The sequence below is a fragment of the Macaca nemestrina genome, chromosome 1 (assembly GCF_043159975.1).
Source record: "Macaca nemestrina isolate mMacNem1 chromosome 1, mMacNem.hap1, whole genome shotgun sequence".
NCBI lineage: Eukaryota > Metazoa > Chordata > Mammalia > Primates > Cercopithecidae > Macaca > Macaca nemestrina.
This window is the reverse complement of record NC_092125.1, coordinates 20864761-20870760: the sequence shown is the minus strand read 5'-3', so window position 1 is coordinate 20870760 and position 6000 is coordinate 20864761. Positions and strand designations below refer to the sequence as shown.

Sequence of the window (6000 nt, the reverse complement as noted above, 5' to 3'; positions counted from 1 at the left end):
GAAAGAAAGGAGCAAAAAGAGAAGAAAGAAAGAAAGAAAGAAAGAAAGAAAGAGAAAGGAAGAAAAGAAAGTGAGAAAGAAAAGCAAGAAACAAGGAAAGAATGAAATAAAGAAAGAGAGAGAAAGAAAGGGACAGAGAGATAGGAGAAAGAAAGAAAGAAGGAAAGAAAGAAAGAAGAAAGAACGAGAAGAAAGAAAAGGAAGATAGCAAGGGAAGAAAAAGAAAAGAATGAAAGAAGGAAAGAAAGAAAGAGCAAGCAAGAGAGAGGGAGAGAGAAAGAAAGAAGGAAAGAAAGGAGGAAGGATAGAAAGAAAGATAGGTAGAAAGAAAGAAAGAAGGAAAGACAGCAGAACGAAAGAAAGAAAGAGAGAGAGACAAAGAAAGAAAGGAAAGATAGCAAGGGAAGAAACAGAAAAGAATGAAAGTAAGAAGGAAAGCAAAAGAGAGAGAAAGAGCGAGATAGAGGGAGAGAGAGAAAAAAGGAAAGAAAGAAAGAAAGAAAGGAAAGAAAGAGAGAAAGAAGGAAAGAAAGAAAGAAGAGTGAGTGAGAGAAGGGAAGAAAGGAAGGTAGAAAAGAAAGAAAGAGAAGAAAGCAAGCCAAAAAGCCTACAGCACCCGGTATTCCCAGGCGGTCTCCCATCCAAGTACTAACCAGGCCCGACCCTGCTTAGCTTCCGAGATCAGACGAGATCGGGCGCGTTCAGGGTGGTATGGCCGTAGACGCCGGCAGAGGCGCCTGGCTGCCCCAAGAGGCCGGCCCAGCCATGCCCGCCGGCTTCCAGCCCGCACCGCCAGCCCGGGGTCGTCGTGCTCGGATCGGGATCCCGGAGCCTCTTCGCCTGCTGCCTCTCCCGGCTGCCGAGCTCCCGAGCTTCCACCACGTCGGGCCCGCTCGGAACAGGGAGTGCTCCGAGGCGTCAGGGCCCACAGCCCACGATCCTGGGACCCCGTCGGGTCCTCCGCGCTGTCGCGCAGGTATTCTTTGGGATCCCTGCCGCTCAGGAATCCTGCGAGGCCCCCTCTTGCCCCCTCACCCAGAGTCGTCGAGGCTGGCGAAGGGCGAACAGCGTATTATCAAATGTCTTCTCTGACCACAACAAAATCGAGTTAAAAATCAATAATACAAGGAAAACTGATAAACTGACCTGTTTTCTTTTTGGAAAGTAAAGAACACACTGCTATGGTCTGAATGTCCCCCAAAATTTATATGCTGAAATTTATTTGCCAATATGATAGTATTAAGAGGTGGGCACTGGCCTGGGGTGGTGGCTAACGCTGTCATCCCAGCACTTTGGAAGGGAAAGGCAGTCAGATTGTTCGAGCCCAGGAGTTCAAGACCAGCCAGGGCAAAATGGCAAAACTTGTCTCTAGAATAAACACCAAATTCGGTGGGCGTGGTGGTGCAGGCCTGTAGTCCCAGCTACTCAGGAGGCTGAAGCAGGAGGACTGGTTGAGCCTGGGAGGTCAAGGCTGCAGTGAGCCATGATCAGGCTACAGGCTACTGCGCTGCCGTAGGGGCAATACAATGAGACCCTGTCTCAAAAAAAAAAAAAGGGTAAAAAGGTGGATTCTTTAGGAGGCGATTATCTCATGAGGGTAGAAGTCCTTATGGATGAAATTAGAGCCCTTAGAAAAGGACTTGAGTGGGTTCATTCCCTCCGTCTCCTCCGTGTGGGGACACAATGTTCTTCCCCTCTGAAAGATGAAGCAACGTTGTGTCATCTTGGAAGGAGAGACTGGGCCCTCCTTAGACACTGAATGGGCTGATGACTTGACCTTGGACACCCCAGCCTTGAGAACTGAGAGAAATAAATGTCTCTTTTTAATAAATTATCCAGTCTCAGGTATTTGAAGAGATTCAGATATTTTCTTAAACAACCAATGGGTTAAAGAAGAAACCACAAGAGAAATCAGAAAATACAGTTGGGTGTCAGTATCCACAGGGGATTGGTTCCAGGACCCCATAAGTAGGCCAAAATCCACACAGAGTCAAGTCTTGCAGTTGGCCCTGTAAAACCTGGGCATTAAAAAAGTTAGGCCGCTGTATCCTCAGGGTTTGCGCTCTGTGAAGACTGTATTTTCAATCTGCCTTTGGTTACAGATGCAGAATTAATGAAATCAGAGGACCTACTGTACTTATTGAAAACAATTCCTGTATAAGTGCACCCTTGCAGTTCAAACCCATGTTGTTCAAGGCTCAGCTGTACTCAGAAATGAATGAAAATGAAAACACAGCATAGCCAAACTTTGGGATGCAGTGAAAGCAGTGCTAACAGGGAAATTTATAGTGTGAAATGCTTACATGAAAAAAACCTAAAGAAAGCCAGGCGTCGCGGTTAATGCCTGTAATCCCAGCACTTTGGGAGGCTGAGGTGAGCCAATCACCTGAGGTCAGGAGTTCGAGACTAGCCTGAACAACAGGGAGAAACCCTGTCTCTGCTGAAAATACAAAATTAGCCGGTTGTGGTGGCAGGCGCCTGTAATCCCAGCGACTTGGGAGGCTGAAGCAAGAGAATTGCTTAAACCTGGGAGGCAGAGGTTGCAATGAGCCGAGATCGCACCATTGCACTCCAGCCTGGCCAACAAGAGCGAGACTCCCTCTCAAAAGGAAACAAAACAAAAAACACCCAAAGGACCTCAAATTAGCACTCTAAATTTACACTTTAGGCACTAGAAAAGAACAAATTAAACCCTAGGAAGGAAAGAAAGAAAGATTAATTCAGAAATAAATAAAACAGAAAATACAAAAATGGAGAAAATCAACAAAACTGAAAGTTGGTTTTTTAAAAGATAAAATTGACAAACTTTATGGAGTGACTAAGAAAAAAAGAGAGAATACTCAAATTACTAAAATCAGAAATGGAAGTGGGGACATTACTATTGGATCCAGTCAAAATGAAAACGATTGGCAGGGTGAAGTGGCTCACACCTATAATCCCAGCACTTTGGGAGGCCGAGGCATGCAGATCACTTGAGGTTAGGAGTTCAAGACTAACCTGGCCAACATGGTGAAACCATCTCTACTAAAAATACAAAAAAAAAATAGCCGGGTGTGGTGGTAGGCCCCTGTAATCCCAGCTACTCGGGAGGTTCAGGCAGGTGAATCACTTTAGCTCAGGAGTTCAAGACCAGCCTGGGAGACATGGTCAAACCCGGTCTCTACAAAAAAAAAAAAAAAAAAAAAAAAAAAAAAAAAAAAAGATAAAAAGGAAAGAAAAAAAATAAATTAATTAAAGAAAGAAAGAAAGAAAGAAAGAAGAAAATTCAGCCCATCTTGATGGCAAAAGCCTGTTGTCCCAGCTACTGAGGAGGCTGAGGTAGGAGGATCGCTTGAACCTGGGAGGTGGAGGTTGTAATGAGCCTAGATCACACCACTGCACTCTAGCCTGGGTGACAGATGAGATCCTGTCTCAAAGAAATAAATGAATAGGATTGTAAGAGAGTGCTAAGAACAATTGTACACCAACATATTGGATAACTTGGATGAAATGGACAAATTCCTAGGAACATGAACCCTACCAAGACTAAATCACAAAGAAAGTGAAAATCTGAATAGACGAGTAACTAGTAAGGAGACTGAATCAGTAACCCAATATCTCCTGCAAAAAAAAAAAAAAAAAAAAAAAAAAAAAAAAAAAAGCCTTGGACTTGACTTCTCTATCAAATATTTAGAGAACGAATAGTAATCCTTGTTAATCCTGCCAAAACCTTGAAGAGGAGGGAGTATTCCCTAACTCATTCTATGAGGCTACAATTGCCCTGATACCAAAGCAAGACAAAGATTTTACAAGAGAAAACTGTAGAATAATATCCCATATGAAGATCGATGCCTAAAACTCCTCACCATATCCTAAGACTGTGAGGTGAAATTCATCACAGAAAAGGAAAGCCAAGCAGAAGCCTAAAACTATACCCCTAGTCTGACCGGGCGCTGGTGACTCACGCCTGTAATCCTAGCACTTTGGGTATCCTAGCACTTTGGGAAAGTGGGTGGATCGCCTGAAGTTGGGAGTTCCAGACCAAGACCAAGCTAACCAACATGGAGAAACCCCGTCTCTACTAAAAATACAAAATTAGCCAGGTGTGGTGGTGCATGCCTGTAATCCCAGCTACTCAGGAGGCTGAGGCAGGAGAATGGCGTGAACCCGGGAGGCGGAGCTTGCAGTGGGCCCAGATCTTGCCACTGCACTCCAGGTTGGGTGACAGAGTGAGACTCCGTCTGGAAGAAAAAGGAAAGAAAGAAAGAAACCAAGTAGGAAAGAAAGAAAGAAAGAAAGAAAGAAAGAAAGAAAGAAAGAAAGAAAGAAAGAAAGAAAGAAAGAAAGAAAAGAAAGAAAGAAAGAAAGAGAGAGAAAGAGAGAGAGAGAAAGAAAGAGAGAGAAAGAAAGAGAGAGAAAGAAAGAAGGGAAAGATAGTAAGGGAAGAAAAAGAAAAGAATGAAAGTAAGAAGGAAAGAAAGAAAGGAAGAAAGAGGCAAAGACCGAAGAAAGAATGAAAGAAAGAAAGAAAGAGAAAGGAAGAAAGTGAGAAAGAAAGAAAAGCAAGAGAAAAGGAAAGAACGAAATAAAGAAAGAGAAAGAGAAAGAAAGAGACAGAGAGATAGGAGAAAGAAAGAAAGAAGGAAAGAAAAGAAAAGAGAAAGAAAGAAAACAAAGATAGCAAAGGAAGAAAAAGAAAAGAAGGAAAGAAAGAGAGAAAGAGTGAGAAAGAGAGAGAGAGAGAAAGAAGGAAAGAAAGAAAGAAAACAAAGAGAAAGAAAGAAGGAAGGAAAGAAAGAAAGAAAGAGTGATAGAGAGATAGAGAGGAAGGAAGAAAGAAAGAGAAAGAGAGAGAGACAAAGAAAGAAAGGAAAGATAGCAAGGGGAGAAACAGAAAAGAATGAAAGTAAGAAGGAAAGCACAAGAGAGAGAAAGAGCGAGATAGAAAGAGGGAGAGAGAGAAAGAAAGAAGGAAAGAAAGAAAGAAAGGAAAGAAAGAGAGAAAGAAGGAAAGAAAGAAAGAAGAGTGAGTGAGAGAAGGGAAGAAAGGAAGGTAGAAAAGAAAGAAAGAGAAGAAAGCAAGCCAAAAAGCCTACAGCACCCGGTATTCCCAGGCGGTCTCCCATCCAAGTACTAACCAGGCCCGACCCTGCTTAGCTTCCGAGATCAGACGAGATCGGGCGCGTTCAGGGTGGTATGGCCGTAGACGCCGGCAGAGGCGCCTGGCTGCCCCAAGAGCCCGGCCCAGCCATGCCCGCCGGCTTCCAGCCCGCACCGCCAGCCCGGGGTCGTCGTGCTCGGATCGGGATCCCGGAGCCTCTTCGCCTGCTGCCTCTCCCGGCTGCCGAGCTCCCGAGCTTCCACCACGTCGGGCCCGCTCGGAACAGGGAGTGCTCCGAGGCGTCGGGGCCCAGGGCCCACGATCCTGGGACCCCGGCGGGTCCTCCGCCCTGTCGTGGAGGTATTCTTTTGGATCCCTGGCCGCTGGGGAGCTCCTGCGAGGCCCCCTCTTGGCCCACACCCCCAGAGGCGTCAGGGCTGGCCAAGGGCGAACAGCCGGCCCAGCCGCGCCTGGCCTTTTTCTCACAACGCCCCCACCACGGTGGCTTGTCCCGACCAAGACCCGGCCGGTGGGCAAGAGGGCGTGGGGGCTGGGGTGTTGGGGGATGGCCCTGCTTTGCCCCGGGCTGGCACTAGAGCCGGCAGCCTGATCCCCGGCGAGAGGGGCTGAGAGAAACCCAGAAACACCCCACCACCACCAGCAGCAAATCCACAGCCCCACACACAGACACACCCGGGCGCTCGCGCGCGGGAACCCACACACGCGCGCGCGCTCAGACACAGACACAGACACACACACACACACACACACACACACACACATACGTGCACACACAAACGGCTTGAAGGAGAGCAAGGAAGAGATAGATGGAGAGATTGAAACCGAGGGAGGGAGAGAGACAGCGATCGAGAGAGACAGGGGAGGTGGAGAGGGAAAGAGACAGAGAGGCAGAGATAGAG

The 6000-nt window shown here is 46.6% G+C and overlaps 2 non-coding genes across 2 annotated transcripts; both read right to left on the bottom strand.

The window, feature by feature from the left end:
• Positions 1–604: 604 nt before the first annotated feature.
• On the bottom strand, positions 605–723 carry LOC139360373 (5S ribosomal RNA). Its single transcript, XR_011617708.1, has one exon. It is a non-coding gene; the product is annotated as a 5S ribosomal RNA (ribosomal RNA).
• A 4345-nt stretch (positions 724–5068) lies between these two features.
• On the bottom strand, positions 5069–5187 carry LOC139360372 (5S ribosomal RNA). The gene has a single exon (XR_011617707.1). It is a non-coding gene; the product is annotated as a 5S ribosomal RNA (ribosomal RNA).
• Between the last annotated feature and the right edge of the window lie 813 nt (positions 5188–6000).